The following is a 21,324-nucleotide window of genomic DNA, read 5'->3' on the forward strand; positions in this document are numbered from 1 at the left end:
CTACACAATGAACGAAGTGATTAGGAGGTAATGATGCTCAGAGCTAATACTTATTGAGCACTTACTATGTGCTAGGCACTGTTGTTGTAAGCCCTTTATAGCTATTAACGAGTTTAATTTCACAACAATCCTAGGAGGTGGAAATTATTATTCCCATTTTACATACAGGGAAACTGAGATGAATAACAGAGAATCCACTTGACCAAGGTCACCCAGCTAGTATGTGATAGAGGCAAGATTTGAACCCAGAGAGTATTTGTCCTGAGCCTCACACCCTCAACCTCTACACAGTCTGCTTCCCGAATGAGAATGTGGTTACGATCTACCTACCTTACAGGTGTTGGTTTAACTGTGTAAGCTCTTTTCATTATGGCAACTTCTTTTGGAGTGACATAGATTATCTGCTTGTGTATAAATGTTTAATATATGCTCTCTAACCGTGATAATGTTTCTACACACTGAGACTTCAAAGCACCAGGTTAAATGGGGCAATCAAGGTCACATTGTGAAATCGAGAGGATTCCTTCGCTGATGGCGCACAGTTGTCTTAATTCTGTCAGGTGCTATGGCCAGAATCCTGTCTTTTCCCCGCCACAGTGGATCCCTGCCCTGCTACCTTCAACATATCCCCTACCCTATCCTCAACTTGTGTACATATAAACTGCACAATTGAAAGTTTCTTTCTTGGCTTAAAGCCAAAATGATAGTTCTTTTGTTAAAATGCAAACATCACAAGAGTGAAAAACTGGGCCTTTCCAGCCATTTTCATGTAATGAGAATGAGATTTATCAACTCCTCCCTAAAAATGAATTTCAGTAGGAGAGAGCAGAAGGACTACAAATTCACCGGAATTAATGTGTGAAAGAACTTCGGAAGTCATCTAGTGCAGCCTCTCCTTTCATAGGCCCAGATAAAGAAAAGGAGTTTCCCAGGCCACTCAGAGATATTGAGGGCCCAAGGAGGGTGGGAGGACCCATTGTGGGGAAGGGAACAGAAGGTCAGGCAAAAGGACAAAAGATTAGATTAGCCTCAATGTCAGCAGCTTTTCCTTCTAGTTGTGTTTTTAAGGCTCAGCCCCAGCCTTAAAAATTATATGTGCATTTTATAGTATATAAATTATACTTTAATAAGACTGTTACGGGAATTCCCTGGCGGTACAGCATTTAGGAGTCAGTGCTTTCACTGCCGGGGCCTGGGTTCGATCCCTAGTCAGGGAACGAAGATCCCACAGGCCACGTGGTGTGGCTAAAAATAATAATAATGCTGTTAAAAACTAAGACATGCTTCCTATAAAAAATTTTTTTAATTACAGAGATGAATGCTTAATAAAGTAAAAGTCCCCCATAATCATACCCAAAGAAAGAACCACTATCAACAATTTGTATTATATTGTTCCTCCCAATTTTTCTCTGTACATTCATATTTTTTCTGTGTATTCATATATGCGTACACATGTGTGCGTGTTTATAATAGAGTTGGGATTGTTTCTCTTAACAGTATGTCTTGGACGGTTTTCCATGTCAGTACATTTAGATCTACCTCATTCTTTTAAAGGCTGTGTACATAGTATGGCTGATCTATAATTTATTTAACAGATTCCCTAATGATAGATACTTGGATTGTTTCCTTTTTTTGCTAATACAAGCAGTACTACAATGGACATTTCTGCACATACATTTTTGAGCCCTTTTAGAGGAATTCTGTAGGATAAATTCCCAGAGAAACTGTTCCTTTTAAAGCAACATGCCTCATAGATTATCATTTTCATCTTATTCCAAATGCCCTGACATAAAAGCCTGACCCTGATCAAGAATCACACAAAGTCGGGGCTTCCCTGGTGGCGCAGTGGTTGAGAGTCCGCCTGCCGATGCAGGGGACAGGGGTTCGTGCCCTGGCCCGGAAAGACCCCACATGCCGCGGAGCGGCTGGGCCCGTGAGCCATGGCCGCTGAGCCTGTGTGTCCGGAGCCTGTGCCCCGCAACAGGAGAGGCCACAACAGTGAGAGGCCCGCGTCCTGTAAAAAAAAAAAAAAAAAAAAAAAAAAAAAATCACACAAAGTGCTCAGGCTATAGTACACATTAAATAATGTGTTATTTTCATGTTAGTTATTTTCATGATTATTATTACTATTATTTCATGATATCATTAGCCTGGTGGGTAGAAGTTCATTCCTTCAGTTAACAATTATTGATGAGCTTCTGCCGGGTGATGGGCCGGAGGGTCCAGCAATAAACAGATGTAGACCCTGCCCTCAGGAAGGTGACAGTCTAGTTGTTGATGGATGTATCAACCAGTGATTACAACACTGTGAGATAAATGCTGCAAAAGTGGTAACTGTAGGGGAGATAAGGGAGCATACATGAGGGACCATAACCAAACTGAAGAAGGGCAGGGAAGAGAGGGGAGATGAAAAAGAAGTGACAGCTTGAATTATCCAAAGAGGGAAGGTAATGAGCACCCCAGCCGCCAGAGGTATCTGAGCAGAGGCCAAGACACCATCTCCAAGAGCTACTGGTAGGAACAGTAAACCAAATCAGTGGTTTCTCAAATGTCCACGCTCAGACTGGTGCTAGTGGATGGGGATAGCAGAAAATTAAGGATAAAAAGGTAAATTTCCTATGCTAAATCTATTCAGTTTAGACAGGGACAGGTTTTCATTCTGAAAGTATACCCTTCCTATCTTTTTTGGTATTAAAATGTCCTTCCTTTCATGAAGCAGCGGTTGTGGTAAATGATAGTTGTTTTTCTTTAATGTTTTTGTTTGGCCAAACTAAAAGCTAGCAACCATGTCTGGATTTTCCTCCTTATTTTTTAAACTTCTGGGACCTCTGAGCCAGGTGACTTCTAAGGCTCTTTCCATCCTTGTGATTATAAGATTCTCTGCTCAACAGTGATCATGAACTGAAGCTAAATTAAGTTTTCACTCTGTGAGCCAAATCTTTTTCAACAGACCCAAGGTAAAAAAATAAAAATAAAAAAAATAAGTATGTGAGTAAGTAAAAGAAAGAAAAAAATTTGGTACTCTCTTAAACACTTTTATTTTTTGGTTCCCAAACCACATCAGAATACCTCAAGTTTCCATATAGACTTGCTCTCTTGCTCCCAGAAAATGCAGCACTGAAGAAGAGAAACTACAGAAATAACAGATAGAAGTGATATGGGAAAAATCAATTTGGTGCAGTTTTCACAAACCTTTAAAATAGAGCAATTTAAGTGATGATGGGGTTTCAAGACCAGCAGCAGCAGAGCCTCTGATGGGACTGCTGGTGTTTTTCTAGCGTTTCTCTGAGCAGGTGGGGAGGGGATTTTTTTTCCTCCCCTTTCACTTAGAAGAAAATGGAAGCAATGCAAAGCAAAAGTCTCCTGTAAGGTCACATCAAGAGGAACAAATGAAATGCAGCTCCCCTGTAGCCAGAAGCAGTAAACCCTCAGACAGGCACCAGGCATTACTTCCCTGTAGAAACTGAGTATTCGCCAGCACACCTGGCTCTGCTGTTACCATGGCAACTCCTCACCTTTACATTCCTTGACTTGGGGGTTGAGACTGGTTCAGGGCACATTTGAGTTTTCATGTTTCTCCTTGGCTTCTAGAAAAGGAAAGGGGAGGAGAGGGAAAGGATTCAAATCAGCTGACCTCCTGCCTTGGCTATTTGCTTTGCAGCTTGTGTAACTAGGCCTCACTGGTGAGAGGGGCCTGCCGCAGGGTGAGGAAGCCCAAAAGGCCTAGGTTCAAATCCCAGCTCCTCAACTCAATCCATTTATTCATTCCAACAAGCCCTCCTCTGGGCCAGGCACCAGCAGTACAGAGAGATGACTGAATAGCCAGAGTTGGCCGTCAGAGAGCTGGCAGTCCAGAGAGAAAGCTGGGTCAGCAGCCACAAGCCAGTGTGACAAGTGACTTCACAGAGGCAGGTGTCGATTCTATCACTGCCCAGAGAGGTGACCTTGCAGGGAGGGGAGAAACAATATGTGACTCACACTGCATTGAAAAGGACTCTTAGCAGCACTCTAGCAAGAGTTCCTTCCTCTTGGGCCCAAAGAATTCAGCATGAGAGCCTCAAATTAAGGGTGACAAGAGTTGAAATTTGCACTGTGACCTCAGGCATGTCAACTCACTTTCCTGAGCCTCAGTTTCCCCATCTATAAACCAAAGCTAATAATAACTACCCTACTCCTGTTGAGAAAAATTACATTAATTAATATAGAATGATGAATCAAAGAACAGATAGACTTGGATCCAAACCCTGACTCTTCAATGATCAACTGAGAGATAATTCTGGACTTTAACCCCTCTGAGTCTCACTTTCCTCACCTGTAAAAGAATCATCATAATCATGCAACTCATAAGTGTTGCTAGAATTAGATGGGATAACACAGGTGAACCACATAGCACCAGCACACAATAAAGTGCTAGTTACTTCTTATTACAGAATCTCCTGATCCAGTGCCTGATGTGTCCCTAAGTCAGATGGTATTGTTATTATTGTCACATGGCACCTGGTAGGCGCTCTGTTAATGTTACTTTCCCAGTCTCTTCGGACCCTCTCCTCCAATGACTCACCTTTGCATCATCTCCAGCTTTCAAATCTGTTGGCTGTTTCTTTCCCAAGCCAAGGAGAGTGCAATTTAATCTGCATCCCTCCCCAGCATCCCCTTCTTCACCTTGGCCTGAGCCTCTCTCCTGGGCTGGGCCTGGCCCCAAGGAGCTCCTCTAGAGACTGAGGTGGGGGAAAAGGCAGGGAGTGCGTCAGCCCTGATGCAATCGCAGGCCTATTGCTTGGCCCACTTCCTCCTCTTTGGGTGTTTACTGGAGCCTGGATTCCACAGGAACCCTTGGAAGAGTGCACTGACAGTGGGGCCGGGCAGCAAACAAAATTGTGCCTGCTTTGGGGACAGTTTAGGGAGAAAGAGATACCATGCCCGCCTGGGCCTCACGCGCCCTGGGCTCATGGACACGAGAAAGAGATACCAGGTGTCAAGTCCAGAGGGAGGGGCAGGGAAGACAGGCTCGAGGAGGGGAGACTAACCGCTGGCTGCTGCCAGACCACTTCCAGACCAGCTCTGGGAGGCCTGATGAATAGGCCCTTTATCCCTGAGCTTAGAAGCTCGGGGGAGGGAGCCCTGAAAGAGGGTCTCAGGTGACAAGGAGCCTCAGAACAAGCTGAGAGGATCCTGTCCCTTCCTTCTCAGTAGAAATCCGAGCTGGAGAGAAGCTTGTTTTCCAGGTATTTGCTGAGGATCTTCATTTGGGAGGCCCCTCGCCAATCCCACTGTCACCTAGAGACATCCTCAGAAGTGCAGAGCTGCACAGGGCAATCACTTCTCAGAACTTCCTGTTACTGGCTGGATGCCCCAGGCAAGTGACTTCACCTCTCTCTCAACTTCCTCACGTCAAACCGGATAGTCAAAGTAGTAGACATCAGAGATAAAGCCTGTAGGCCCTTAGAACAGTGCCTGGCTAGGGTGAAAGCACTCAGTAACTGTTTCATATTGTTATTTTTATTAAGACACAGCAGGAGGCAGAGAGGAAAAGGATCCCAGCATCAGCTGTTTGCTTCCAGATCCAGGCACTAAAATTCTTTCCTGCTTAGAGAGCCTTCTTTTTTTTTTTTCTTTCTTTTCCCTCTCCCTCTCCCTCTCTCCCTCCCTCCCCCCGTCTCTCTCTTATTTTCCTGAAGCTGAGGCCTAATTGCCCTTCTTTCAGTATCTAATGACTGTTTCCCAGTTATCAGGAAAGCATCCGACTGCCCCTCCCCCAGAACTGTGAAACCAAGTAAGCAGAGCTTGCTTCAGCTCCTGAGTCATTCAGCAAAGCCAGCCTGAGATAATCAGTGGATCAAGGAAACTAGATGCAGAGGGGAAAACCCAGCAAAAGCCAGCCCCAAAGCCCGGGCCTACCCTCAGGGCAATTTCCCTCTCCTGGCTCCTAGGATGAGCTTTCATTCAGGCTCCACAAACACGACAGCACCGGGCACCTGAGTCCTTCCCAGGCCCTCCTGTACCCAGAATAAGACATCAGCTACACCTGGGTCTCTAGCCTGCAGCCAGGCCTTCCCATGGAATCTTGTTTGACACAAACTCTTTGCCCACGGACAAACTGTCTCCTTCCCACTGCACTCCGGTCCTAGGCAGAGTCGACACCCTGCCTCCCATCCTCCCTGCCCAATCATTTCTCAGCCCCTGTGCCTTGCCTTCCGCCCCGCCGCTCCACACCCATCACATTCATCAATGGCCTCTTAGTTGCCAAATCCAAAATACTGTCTCTGGACCTTTCCTTCTTGCCCTCTCTAAACACTCTGACCACTCCCTTCTTGAAAGTCTCCCTCCTGGCCTTCTGTGAGGCCACAGCCCCCTGCTTCTCCTCCTCCCTCTGTGACCAGCACTGGTTGCTGGCTGCTCTCCCTGCTCAGCGTAGCTCCTCGTGGTTCTGCTCTTAGATCTCTCCCCTTCCTATCTTCTTTGCCCCTTCCCAGGTTTAATCTGTGCCCAGGTCTTTAACTTCCACCTCTTTGCTGGTCACTTTCCAGACCATATCTCCAGCACAGATCTTCCCCCAAATGCCACTAAGCAGCTCAGTTTGCATGACCCCAGGCACAGCCAGCTCAACATGCCCCAAACCCAACTCTTTACTTCTTCCCCTCCTCCTGGGGTCCCCATCTTGATGAATGACACCACATTTTACCCTGTTACCCAGAGGCTCAGACGTCTTCTTCGCCATCGCCCTGCCCACAAATCACCATGCTCTTGGCATCTTATAAATCTCCTTTCTCCTCCATTCCCACTGTTTCTGGTTCAGTTCAGACCTTCATCATGACCTGAAGCCTAGATTATTACATGTCTTATAAGTAGGCCCTCAGCCTTAATTTCTTGCCCCTTTGTGCTAGACTTGTCTGGGAGTGTCTATCCAACTGCAGCCCTTTTCCTGAGACCCACTGTTGCCTACAGACCTCACTGAAGAGGTGCCCTTAGACTCATGTCAACCTCACCAAAGGCTGCCTTGTGACCATCACAGTGTTTGAACCAGAGGTGTACATTTGACCCAAGCTGAGCTGAACTCTGTATTCTGGGACTCTGAAATTGGGAGGTAGTGACTGTAGTCCAAATGCCCCCCAGGGTCACATCAGTAATGACAATGAGTGGAAAAGCCCAAGGAGAGACAATGGGGAACAGGCGATGGTGGCAAATGGAGAGTTCAGCCCTTGTCTCATGACAGCAGCTGCTACTCTGCTCTGGCAGATGGTTGCCATGGGGATATAGGCCCAAGCTTGTCAGATATTCTGATTTTCCATATTTTTATGTGAAATTTCCCAATTTTCAAATATTGGGCACTAATTCATTTTTTTAATGCCACACGCTAAGAATATCTTGTGCATCATATTTGACCTACAGGGCTGCCAGTTTGTAACTGGCACCAGGGAGTGAGGGTTAGGAACTGGACCCAAAGCTGGGGACAGCCACTTTCTGCCATGTGTATGGAGAAGCAGAGAAAGCCCTCTGTGTAGACAGAAGAACAAAGCCTGTTCCTCCCGGCTCCTTGCCCTCTGCGCCCCCATCCCCACCCCAGGTACACTATGGGCCCACCTGTCCTGGCCCCAAACCTCCTGCCCATCTTTCCAGGCCCAGAACTATGTGAGAGTTAAAGTTATGGACTCTGAAGTCAAAGAGACCTGGGTTCAAGCACTGACTCTGACGCCTGGCTGTGTGCCCTCGGGCAGTTGACTTCACCTTTCTGAGCCCTGGTTCGTTCCTCTGTAAAATGGGCTACTTTCTTCATAGGGTTGTTATTGGGGTTAAAGGAGATATTGGTCAGAAAGCTCTTAGCACAGTGCCTGGCACCCAGTAAGCACTGAATGAGTGTTAGCCATTATTATTATTATTGCCATTGGTAGCAGTAGTATTCCTCCTCAGCACAGCCCTGTCTCAGAGCATTTTCTTGTTTGTATAACTCTGGGCACTTACCATTTGTTCTTATTATTTATCACTATTTTATCTGCCTTGGTATATTGTAGACTGCTAGAGGGAAAGGCCACATTTTCTCTCTCTTTATATGGAAGGGAGGGGGAAGGAAGTAGAGTTGGAACACAGTGTTTTGTACATAGTAAGTGCTCAAGAAACATTTATTTGTTGGTACACTACTGGAATTTAAGCTCCATGACAGCAAGGACTTGTCCATCTCATTCACTATTTTACCCCCTGAGCCTAGTACACTGTTGCACACATATAGAACCCTCAATAAACATATACTGAATAAAAAAATGAATGGCATCTCCTCATCCTCCACCAGGATTCTTGTTTTAATATATAAATTTATTTTATTTATTTATTTTGGCTGTATCGGGTCTTCGTTCCTATATGCAGGCTTTCCCTAGTTGCAGCAAGCGGGGACTACTTTTCGTTGTGGTGTGCGGCCATCTCACTGCGGTGGCTTCTCTTGTTACAGAGCACGGGCTGTAGGCGCGTGGGCTTCAGTAGTGGCACACAGGCTCAGTAGTTGTGGTTCGCAGGCTCTAGAGCACAGGCTCAGTAGCTGTGGCTCATGGGCTTAGTTACTCCACGGCATGTAGGATCTTCCCAGACCAGGGCTCAAACCCATGTCCCCTGCACTGGCAGGCAGATTCTTAACCACCAGGATGTCCCTCCACCAGGATTCTTTAACATATGTAGGAGGTTATTGGTGCAAATCCAATTCACTGTTTTAAAAGAGTAGGTTCTGGAATCTCTGTTAAGAGCTCCCCATTTTTCCTTTGGGAAACTGTCCTTCCCCCACGCAATGTGGCCGCCCTGCCTGAGTGCTAGGAATGGTCATGTGACCCAGGGCTAGCCAATTAGAGGAAACTAACCCCTGGCCACAGTGATTGGTTCAAGATGGGCTTATAACTCAATCAAAGCCAATAAGAGTTGAAAGGATTGGAAAGGAGAAATTTGCTTTCCTCAGAGGAAGCTAAGTCATGAGAATACAGGTAGGGTATTTGCAGTATACAGCTGCTAGTGGCCATATTGCCACCAAGAGTAGAAAGCTTACCTAGGAAGGAAGCAAACACAGAAAAAGGTCTGAGAAATTGAAAGAGATAGGTTCTTTGTTTTTTCTTTTTTTATCATTTAAATTTTATTTTATTTATTTTTTTATACAGCAGGTTCTTATTTGTTATCTATTTTATACATATTAGTGTATACATGTCAATCCCAATCTTCCAATTCATCCCACCGCCACCACCCCCCACTTTCCCCCCTTGTGGTCCATACATTTGTTCTCTACAGGTGTCTCTATTTCTGCCCTGCAAACCAATTCATCTGTACCATTTTTCTAGGTACCACATATATGCGTTAATATACGATATTTGGTTTTCTCTTTCTGACTTACTTCACTCTGTATGACAGTCTCTAGATCCATCCACACCTCTACAAATGACCCAATTTCATTCCTTTTTATGGTTGAGTAATACTCCATTGTATATATGTACCACATCTTCTTTATCCATGCGTCTGTCAATGGGCATTTTGGTTGCTTCCATGACCTGGCTATTGCAAATAGTGCTGCAATGAACATTGGGGTGCATGTGTCTTTTTGAATTATGGTTTTCTCTGGGTATATGCCCAGTAGTGGGATTGCTGGGTCATATGGTAATTCTATTTTGAGGTTTTCAAGGAACCTCCATACTGTTCTCCATAGTGGCTGTATCAATTTACATTCCCACCAACAGTGCAAGAGGGTTCCCTTTTCTCCACACCCTCTCCAACATTGTTGTTTATAGATTTTCTGATGATGCCCATTCTAACTGGTGTGAGGTGATTCCTCATTGTAGTTTTGATTTGCATTTCTCTAATAATTAATGATGTTGAGCAGCTTTTCACGTGCTTCTTAACCATCTGTATGTCTTCCTTGGAGAAATGTCTATTTAGGTCTTCTGACCTTTTTTTCATTGGGTTGTTTGTTTTTTTAATATTGAGCTGCATGAGCTGTTTATATATTTTGGAGATTAATCCTTTGTCCATTGATTCATTTGCAAATATTTTCTCCCATTCTGAGGGTTGTCTTTTCATTTCGTTTGTAGTTTCCTTTGCTATGCAAAAGCTTTTAAGTTTCATTAGGTCCCATTTATTTATTTTTGTTTTTATTTCCATTACTCTAGGAGGTGGATCAAAAAAGATCTTGCTGTGATTTATGGCAAAGAGTGTTCTTCCTATGTTTTCCTCTAAGACTTTTATAGTGTCTGGTCTTACATTTAGGTCTCTAATCCATTTTGAGTTTATTTTTGTATATGGTGTTAGGAAGTGTTCTAATTTCATTCTTTTACATGTAGCTGTCCAGTTTTCCCAGCACCACTTATTGCAGAGACTGTCTTTTCTCCATTTTATATCCTTGCCTCCTTTGTCATAGATTAGTTGACCATAGGTGCGTGGCTTTATCTCTGGGCTTTCTATCCTGTTCCATTGATCTATATTTCTGTTCTTGTACCAGTACCATATTGTCTTGATTACTGTAGCTTTGCAGTATAGTCTGAAGTCAGGGAGTCTGATTCCTCCAGCTCCGTTTTTTTCCCTCAAGACTGCTTTGGCTATTTGGGGTCTTTTGTGTCTCCATACAAATTTTAAGATTTTTTGTTCTAGTTCTGTACAAAATGCCACTGGTAGTTTGATAGGGATTGCATTGAATCTGTAGATTGCTTTGGGTAGTATAGTTCACAATGTTGCTTCTTCCAATCCAAGAACATGGTATATCTCTCCATCTGTTTGTATCATCTTTAATTTCTTTCATCAGTGTCTTACAGTTTTCTGAGTACAGGTTTTTACCTCCTTAGGTAGGTTTATTCTTAGGCATTTTATTCTTTTTGTTGCAATGGGACTGTTGCAAATGGGATTGTTTCCTTAATTTCTCTTTCTGTTCTTTTGTTGTTAGTGTATAGGAATGCAAGAGATTTCTGTGCGTTAATTTTGTATCCTGTAACTTTACCAAATTCATTGACTAGCTCTAGTAGTTTTCTGGTAGCATCTTTAGTATTCTCTATGTATAGTATCATGTCATCTGCAAACAGTGACAGTTTTACTTCTTCTTTTACAATTTGTATTCCTCTTATTTCTTTTTCTTCTCTGATTGCCGTGGCTAGGACTTCCAAAACTATGTTGAATAATAGTGGTGAGAGTGGACATCCTTGTCTTGTTCCTGTTCTTAGAGGAAATGCTTTCAGTTTTTCACCATGTTTGCTGTGGTTTTGTCATATATGGCCTTTATTACATTGAGGTAGGTTCCCTCTATGCCCACTTTCTGGAGAGTTTTTATCATAAATGGGTGTTGAATTTTGTTAAAAGTTTTTTCTGGGCCTTCCCTGGTGGCGCAGTGGTTGAGAGTCCGCCTGCCGATGCAGGGGACACGGGTTCGTGCCCCGGTCTGGGAAGATCCCACATGCCGTGGAGCGGCTGGGCCCATCAGCCATGACCGCTGAGCCTGCGCATCCAGAGCCTGTGCTCTGCAACGGGATAGGCCACAACTGTGAGAGGGCTGTGTACCGCAAAAAAAAAAAAAAAAAGTTTTTTCTGCATCTATTGAGATGATCATATGGTTTTTCTTCTTCAATTTGTTAATATGGTGCATCACATTGATTGATTTGCATATATTGAAGAATCCTTGCATCCCTGGGATAAATCCCACTTGATCATGGTATATGATCCTTTTTATGTGTTGTTGGATTCTGTTTGCTAGTATTTTGTTGAGGATTTTTGCATCTATGTTCATCAGTGATATTGGTCTGTAATTTTCTTTTTTTGTAGTATCTTTGTCTGGTTTTGGTATCAGGGTGATGGTGGCCTCATAGAATGAGTTTGGGAGTGTTCCTTCTTCTGCAATTTTTTGGAAGAGTTTGAGAAGGATGGGTGTTAGCTCTTCTCTAAATGTTTGTTAGAATTCACCTGTGAAGCCATCTGGTCCTGAACTTTCGTTTGTTGGAAGATTTTTAATCACAGTTTCAATTTCATTACTTGTGATTGGCCTGTTCATTTTTTCTATTTCTTCCTGGTTCAGTCTTGGAAGGTTATACCTTTCTAAGAATTTGTCCATTTCTTTGAGGTTGTCCATTTTCTTGGCATATAGTTGTTTGCAGTAGTCTCATAATCCTTTGTATTTCTGCGGTGTCAGCTGTGATTTCTCCTTTTTCATTTCTAATTTTATTGATTTGAGTCCTCTCCCTCTTTTTCTTGATGAGTCTGGCTAATGGTTTATCAATTTTGTTAAAGAACCAGCTCCTAGTTTTATTGATCTTTGCAATTGTTTTGTTTCTATTTCATTTATTTCTGCTCTGATCCTTATGATTTCTTTCCTTCTACTAAATTTGGGTTTTGTTTGTTCTTCTTTCTCTAGTCCCTTTAGGTGTGAGGTTAGATTGTTTATTTGAGATTTTTCTTGTTTCTTGAGGTAGGCTTGTATTGCTATAAACTTCCCTCTTAGAACTGCTCTTGCTGCATCCCATAGGTTTTGGATCGTTGTGTTTTCGTTGTAATTTGTCCCTAGGTATTTTTTGATTTCCTCTTTGAGTTCTTCAATGATCTCTTGGTTATTTAGTATTGTTTAGCCTCACATGTTTGTGGTTTTTACGTTTTTTTCCCTGTAATTGATTTCTAATCTCATAGTGTTGTGGTCAGAAAAGATGCTTGATATGATTTCAATTTTCTTAAATTTACTGAGGCTTGATTTGTGACCCAAGATGTGATCTATCTTGGAGAATGTCCCGTGCGCACTTGAGAAGAAAGTGTAATCTGCTGTTTTGGGATGGAATGTCCTATAAATATCAATTAAATCTATCTGGTCTATGTGTCATTGAAAGCTTCTGTTTCCTTATTAATTTTCTGTCTGGATGATCTGTCCATTGGTGTAAGTGAGGTGTTAAAGTCCCCCACTATTATTGTGTTACTGTCAATTTCCTCTTTTATAGCTGTTATAGCTGTGTTACTGTCAATTTCCTCTTTTATGAGCAGTTGCCTCATATATTGAGGTGCTCCTATGTTGGGTGCAAATATATTTATAATTGTTATATCTTCTTGGATTGATCCCTTGATCATTATGTGGTGTCCTTCCTTGTCTCTTGTAACATTCTTTATTTTAAAGTCTATTTTATCTGATATGAGTATTTCTCCTCCAGCTTTCTTTTGATTTCCATTTGTATGGAATATCTTTTTTCATCCCCTCACTTTCAGTCTGTATGTGTCCCTGGGTCTGAAGTGGATCTCTTGTAGACAGCATGTATATGGGTATTGTTTTTGTATGCATTCAGCGAGCCTGTGTCTTTTTGTTGGAGCATTTAATCCATTCATGTTTAAGGTAATTATCGATATGTATGTTCCTATTACCATTTTCTTAATTGTTTTGGGTTTGTTTGTGTAGGTCTTTTTCTTCTCTTGTGTTTCTCACTTAGAGAAGTTCCTTTAGCATTTGTTGTAGAGCTGGTTTGGTGGTGCTGAATTCTCTTAACTTTTGCTTGTCTGTAAAGCTTTTGATTTCTCCGTTGAATCTGAATGAGATCCTTGCCAGGTATAGTAATCTTGGTTGTAGGTTCTTCCCTTTCATCACTTTAAATATATCATGCCAATCCTTTCTGGCTTGTAGAGTTTCTGCTGAGAAATCAGCTGTTAATCTTATGGGAGTTCCCTTGTATATTATTTGTCGTTTTTCCCTTGTTGCTTTCAATAATTTTTCTTTGTCTTTAATTTTTGTCAATTTGATTACTATATGTCTTGGCATGTTTCTCCTTGGGTTTATCCTGCCTGAGACTCTCTGCACTCCTGGACTTGGGTGGCTATTTCCTTTCCCATGTTAGGGAAGTTTTCAACTATAGTCTCTTCAAATATTTTTTCAGGTCCTCTCTCTCTCTCTTCTCCTTCTGGGACCCCTATAATGTGAATGTTGTTGTGTTTAATGTTGTCCCAAAGGTCTCTTAGGCTGTCTTCATTTCTTTTCATTCTGTTTTCTTTATTCTGTTCTGTGGCAGTGAATTCCACCATTCTGTCTTCCAGATCACTTATCCATTCTTCTGCCTCAGTTATTCTGCTACTGATTCCTTCTAGTGTATTTTTCATTTCAGTTATTGTATTGTTCATTTCTGTTTGTTTGTTCTTTCATTATTCTAGGTATTTGTTCTTTAATTCTTCTAGGTCTTTGTTAAACGTTTCTTGCCTCTTCTCGATCTTTGCCTCCATTCTTTTTCCAAGGTCCTGGATCATCTTCACTATCATTATTCTGAATTCTTTTTCTGGAAGGTTGCCTGTCTCCACCTCATTTAGTTTTTTTCTGGGGTTTTATCTCATTCCTTCATCTGGTACAAAGTCCTCTGCCTTTTCATTTTGTCTGTGTTTCTGTGAATGTGGTTTTCCTTCCACAGGCTGCAGAATTGTAGTTCTTCTTGCTTCTGCTGTCTGCCCTCTGGTGGCTGAGGCTATCTATGAGGCTTTTGCAAGCTTCCTGATGGGAGGGACTGGTGGTGGGTAGAGCTGGGTGTTGCTCTGGTGGGCAGAGCTCAATAAAACTTTAATCCGCTTGTGTGTTGATGGGTCAGGCTGGGTTCCCTCCCTGTTGGTTATTTGGATTCTATAGATAGGGAGTCATAGCAGACATAAACATACACCTTTATAGGAATCTGCCCATCCCACAGTGGTCTCCTCTCTCTAAGAACTGGCCCCTACTGACAGACTAGACTAACAGCTATGTTAGTACTGAACCCTGCCCCCCAACTACACAACTGGTTGGACCAGAAGTAGACGTGTATTGCAGCATAATCAGATCAGATTCTCTCTCCTGGGGATTTGGGTTTAGGACCGAGAGATCCTAGTTCAGTCTGAGCTGCATGCTTAAACTGCGGGGATGTAAATTGGCAGCTGGGAGAAGGTCACATTCATGGGGAAGCAGAGAAACTGATCTGCTGAAGAAGAATTAGGTTGACTCACACATGGAAGCAGAGGCTGCGACCTCTCAGGGAGAGAGAGAGAGAGAACAGAAGAGAGAGACCGGAAAAGAGAGATGCTTCCTGATCTCTCATGAGACTAATTACTTCTCCTTTTGGGTTCCAAGAGATTTCTCTGTGTTCATATAATTCTCTCCTCCACCATTGCCCTCCCTGCCTTTTCTAAAATTTACAATAGCTTTAGTGTTTTGGGGGGTTTTGTTTTGTTTTTTCTTGTAACTAAAATATTTTTAGACAACCATCCTAGGAACAAGTCTACAGCCAAGGCTGTTTATTAGGCTGACAAAGACCCTGGCTTCCTAATCAAGACACACACACATTCAATTATTAGCTGTGTAACCTTGGCCAAAACACATGGATTCACTGAACTGGCTTCTTCCTCTGTAAAATAAGAATAATAATGCTTACCCTACCAGGTTGTTGTTAAGACTGAAAGAGATAAGGTGGAAAGAAGAGCTTAGCACAGTGCTGGACACCAAGAAGCCATGTAATCATTTTGTGCTGAATGCAGAAGAGTGGTTGGGTCCAAGCCTAGAGCCAGGCCACTAGTAGGTGCCAGCCAGGACTACAAAAGGAATCTAATGGGATAATCCCTCTCCCCATCAGCACCCTTTTCATCATTTGTACCAAATTTTCAAAAGCATTGAGGAGGGAAAGAATATCTTTATTTTTAAAAATCCCCATTCTGGAACTCTATTCTAATGATATAATCAGACAAGAGAAAATACATATGCATAAGAATGCTCATTGCAGTAGTGTTTACATTGGAAAAAAATTGGAAATGACTGAAATGTTCAACACTGTTTTGGTTAATAGACGATAGTACAAACATACAGCAGAGTATTATAAAGATTAGGAGAACAAAACACACAATATTTTCAAATAAAAATAAACATGGAGTAGCATGCAAAATATTATAGAGTATAATGCAAAATTTGTCTGAAATTTTAAGGTAAAAGCTCGATATTTCAAAGAAGTTTCTCCCACTCCCTTACATTCCAGCACCACACACACTGTCTCACACAGCACTCACCCAGCAATGCATTCATCTTCTCTGCCTTTGGGGTAACTTGGATGGAAAAATTGAAGAAGCATTTATGTAAGTACAAGTCCTGAGGCCTCTAACATTAAAGATATTGACAAGGATGGGTGTTCACAACATTTTTCGAGTTTAAAAAAACAGCAGGTTACAAAAATATTGCCAAAAATGTGAACAATGGTTATCTCAGGCCATGGGATTTCAGGCATTTTTTTTTCCTTCTTTGTACTTTCATGTATTGTTTGAAATTTGTATAATGTGTGTACGTTATATTTATGAGACAAAATAAAACTATTTTCATAAGGGGAGGGAGCTACCTTGATTTTATTTTCTCCTATATTGTCCTCAACGCATGTTCTACCAGGTTACCTCTAACATACCTTCCTTCTTCAAGCACAGGGAGATTTACCTGGCTGCCCTGTTCTGTGGAGCTGCTCCAGACAGAAGCTCCTTGTGCAGGGAGAAGCGCCTTCCATGAGTCTGGCAGAAACGCTAGGCAGCTCATTACTTCCCTCTCCTGGTCAGAACAGGTCAGAGCCTTATCTAGCTAAACAGCACACCAAGTGCATCCTGACTGGCCAAGGTCATCCCAGAGCCGTGATTTCTGGCTACCCCTGCAGTCATCAGTGTGCTGCACACCACCACTTCCTCTAGCAGCTGGAATAGAATGTTTCCTGGGAGTCTCTGGCTTGGTATGGACAGCACTGTCCAGATGGGTTTGCAGTCATTAGACTCAGCCTGGCTAAGCCCAGGTCATGGCCTGTTTGAGGGTGGGGTGCTGAGCCAGTGATGGAGACCTTTCCTGCCCACTAGAGAGCACTGATGGTCTGGACTTGAAGTTTGAGAAAGTAGAAGGCAGGGTTGCAAGAAGATAAATGCAATCATTCTAATTATAAAAGCTCTTGTTCTTGTATGGTTCCAATTACTTTTCAAGTATTTGCCAAGGCAGCTTGACATGTACAAATAAATTCATACAAGGATGACTGCTGAAGAATTGTTGGTAACAGCAAAAAACTGAAAATAATCTAAATATCCCTAGTATGGGAGCATTTGGACAAAATGGAATAGTATGCAGCTGTTTAAAAGAATGAGGGGGCCTCCCTGGTGGCGCGGTGGTTGGGAGTCCGCCTGCCGATGCAGGGGATACGGGTTCGTGCCCCGGTACGGGAGGATCCCACATGCCGTGGAGCGGCTGGGCCCGTGGCCCATGGGCGCTGAGCTTGCGCGTCCGACAACGAGAAAGGCCACGACAGTGAGAGGCCCACATATCGCAAAAAAAAATAAAAAAATAAAAAAAAAAATAAAAGAATGAGGTAGATCTTCATGTGCTGCTGTGGAATGATCTCCCAGATTCATTGTTAAGTTAAAAAAAAAAAGCAAGATATGTAACCATCAATAAATGTGAGTGTGTGTGTCTTAAATAAGGATCTGTATAACTGTATACATATCTATTTAGATATGTATAGAATACATTGGAAGGAAACACCAGAAATTAATAATAATGACTGTCTCTGGAGATGGCAATAAGAAAGAGACCTACTCTCACTGTATATCCTTTTGTACTGTTATTTACCATGTGTATGTATTACTTTTTAAGATAAAATTTGTTTAAATTTTTTAAATAATATTTTTCAAAAGACAGTTTGATATAATAGAATCAAAAAGACTTGGGTTCAAATCCAGACTCTGAGACTTAACCAATTGTATGACCTTAAGTAAGTCACTTAACCACTATGAACCCTGATTTTCTCATTTCTAAAAGGGAATTAGTAACATCAATCTCATCACATTATTGTTAGGATTGAAGATAAGCATTTGGAATCGGGAAAATCTTATTGCACACTTCCAGATGGCATTATTTACATTGTTTTCTATATTATTGGCACCCTCTGGGGATGAACATTGTGATGGTCCTGTTGAATACAGGGCCTGGTACATAATACATGCAGGGAAAAACATTTACAATTTTCATATATATTTTCTCATTATAATTTGTCATTTTTTCAAAAGTATTTTGTACCTGAAGAAACAGAAATAGATCAGCAGCAAAACTTGGCTTAGAACATGGGTCTCCAACTCCTACTCTAAGTTGAAAGCAAAACACTAGGCAGATTGGCCTAAAGGCTATGTGTGAGAAGAATGAAAGACAGGGTAAGAGTTGAGGATTGTGGCATCTAGATTGGAAAGTAAGAAGTCTATTTCTATTTACAGATGACATGATATAGGACATCCTAAGGAATCCACACACACAAAAAAAGACTATTAGAACTGGTAAATGAGTTCAGTGAGGTTGCAGGATATAAGATCAATACACAAAAATCAGTTGAATTTCTATACACTAGTGTCTTAGTCCATTCAGGATGCTATCATAGAATACCACAAATTGGGTGACTTTAAAACAACAGAGGGGGGCTTCCCTGGTGGCACAGTGGTTGAGAGTCTGCCTGCCGATGCAGGGGACACAGGTTCGTGCCCCGGTCTGGGAGGATCCCATGTGCCGCGGAGCGGCTGGGCCCGTGAGACATGGCCGCTGAGCTTGCGCGTCCGGAGCCTGTGCTCTGCAATGGGAGAGGCCACAACAGTGAGAGGCCCACATACCGCAAAAACAAAAAACAAAACAAACAAATCTATTTTTCACAGTTCTGGAAGCTGGAAGTCTGAGACCAGGGTGTCAGCATGGTCAGGTTCTGGTGAGGACCCTCTTCCGGGTTGCAGACAGCTGTTTTCTCTGGGGTCCCTTTTATAAGGGCTCTAATCCCATTCACTGGGCTCACCCTCATGACCGTATCATTTCCCAAAGGCCCCACCTCCTAATACCATCACATTGGAGATTAGGATTTCAACGAATGAACTTTGTGGGGACACAAACAAACATTCAGTCCATAATAACTAGCAATGAACAATCTGAAAACGAAATTGAGAAAATAATTTTCTTTACAATGGCATCAAGAAGAATAGTACACTTAGGAACAAATTTAACAAAAGGAGTATAAGACATGCACTGAAAACTACAAAACGCTGTTGAAAACAATAAAAGAAGAAATTAAAAGAAGACCCAAAACATATCTAAGACCTAAATGGAAAGAAATTTGTTCATGGATTGGAATGAACAGATGGCATTCTGGGGAGTAAGATGGCAATGGTCCCCAAACTGATCTACAGTTTCAATGCAATGCTATCAAAATCTCAGCTGGGGGCTTCCCTGGCGGCGCAGTGGTTGAGAGTCCGCCTGCCGATGCAAAGGACAAGGGTTCGTGCCCCGGTCTGAGAAGATCCCACATGCCACGGAGCGGCCGCTGAGCCTGCACGTCTGGAGCCTGTGCTCTGCAACGGGAGAGGCCACAACAGTGAGAGGCCCGTGTACAGAAAAAAAAAAGAAGACTGTATTTGTTTGCCAGGGCTGCCGTAACAAAGTACCACAGACTGGGTGGCTTAAAGAACAGAAAGGATTATCTCGCAATGCCGGAGGCTAGAAGCCTGAAATCCAAGTGTCAACAGGGTTGGTTTCTTCTCTGGCTTGTAGGTGGTGTCTTCCCGTGGTTCTGTGTGTGTGTGTGTCTGTGTCCAGATCTCCTCTTCTTATAAAGACACAGTCATACTGGATTAGGGCCCAACCTCATGACCTCATTTAACCTTATCACCTCTCTCCAAATACAGTCACATTCTGGGGTAGTGTGGGTTAGGACATATGAATTTGGGGATTGGAGGGACACAATTCAGCTCATAACAAAGTCTAAATAAGAACCTGTTCAAGATGCTAGGTTTCTTTTGTGACTCAAGGAGCTGACTCTTAATCCCCTTCTCTGGTTCCTGGAGATTGTGTAATTAACTGGAAGAGGCTCAGACCCAGGAGTCCAAGATAGGATCTAATCTAACCTTTCATCTTACAGCTGAGGCTGAAGCCCCCAGGCTCTGAGGAACTGGGTGGACAGCTGTACCCAAGGGGTTCTTTCAACTTCCTTTCTTCAAAGTTAACACACATTCATTGTTTTTTTACAAAAAAAAAAAAAAAAAAAATCTCAGCTGGCTTTTGAGCAGAAATTGACAAGCTGATCCTAAAATTTATATGGAAGTGCAAATGACACAGAATAGCCAAAACAAGTGTGGCAGGGAGGGATTTCAAGATTCTTACATAGTTAAAATAATCAGTGTGTGGTACCGGCATATGAATAAAAATACGGTTAATGAAATAGAAATGAGAGTCTAGAAGTAAACCTTTACATTTATGTTCAATCAATTTAATGTTATTTTTTAAAGATTTATTTATCATTTATTTATTTTATTTATTTTTGGCTGCGTCGGGTCTTAGTTGTGGCACGTGTGCTCTTTTGTTGCGGTGCGGGCTTCTCTCTAGTTGTGGCGTGAGGGTTTTCTCTCTGTAGTGTGGAGCACGGGTTCCAGAGCACATAGGCTCTGTAGTTTGCGGCAACTACAGTTGAGGCATGCAAGCTCAGTAGTTGTGGCGCATGGGTTTACTTGCCCCGCGGGCATGTGAGATCTTAGTGCCCTGACCAGGGATCGAACCAGTGTCCCCTGCATTGGAAGGCAGATTCTTTACCACTGGACCACCAGGCAAGTCCCTGTTCAATTAATTTTAGACAAGAGTGCAAAGGAAACAACTGGATATCCACAGGCAAGAGAAAAAAGTTGGATCCCTACTCACACCATATAAACAATTTAATTCAAAATATCATAGACCTAAATGTAAAAGCTAAAACCACAAAACTCTTAGAAGAAGACATAGCAGCAAATCTTTATGACATTGGATTACACAATAGTTTCTTAGATATGACACCAAAAGGACAAGCAACAAAAGGAAAAAATAGATAAATTGGGCTTTGTAAACATTGAAAACCTTTTGTGCTTCAAAGGACATTGGAGCAATGAAAATCTTCTGGAATTAGAATGTGGTGATGATCGCATGACTCTATAAATATAATAAAAACCACTAAGTTTTATACTGAAAAGTGAGTTTTATTGTATGTGAATTATATGTCAAAAAAGCTGTTGCTTAAAAAAAAAAAAAGAGTTGGTGATAGTTAAATGGGAAACACTCATAATTTCTTCCTGATCTTTCCCTTCCATGGGAAAGGCATCCATTGATGTAATAATCCTGGCTCCTCTCTGCCTCCAACTCATTCCCCTCCTAAAGGAGAGAAGTGACTTAATCTATCTGAGTTTGGGATAAAGAACTGATATGTGCAGTTCTGCACACTCGTTTCCTCCTGGAGGTGGCGTTCTGCCTATTTCTCTATGTCTGTTTCTCTACAGCATCAGGTGTTCTGCCTATTTCTCTCTGTCTATTTCTCTACAGCATCAGGCACTGCCAGTGAAGGGTGG

This window comes from Lipotes vexillifer, unplaced genomic scaffold, assembly GCF_000442215.2.
Source record: "Lipotes vexillifer unplaced genomic scaffold, Lipotes_vexillifer_v1.1 scaffold1261, whole genome shotgun sequence".
Taxonomy (NCBI): domain Eukaryota; kingdom Metazoa; phylum Chordata; class Mammalia; order Artiodactyla; family Lipotidae; genus Lipotes; species Lipotes vexillifer.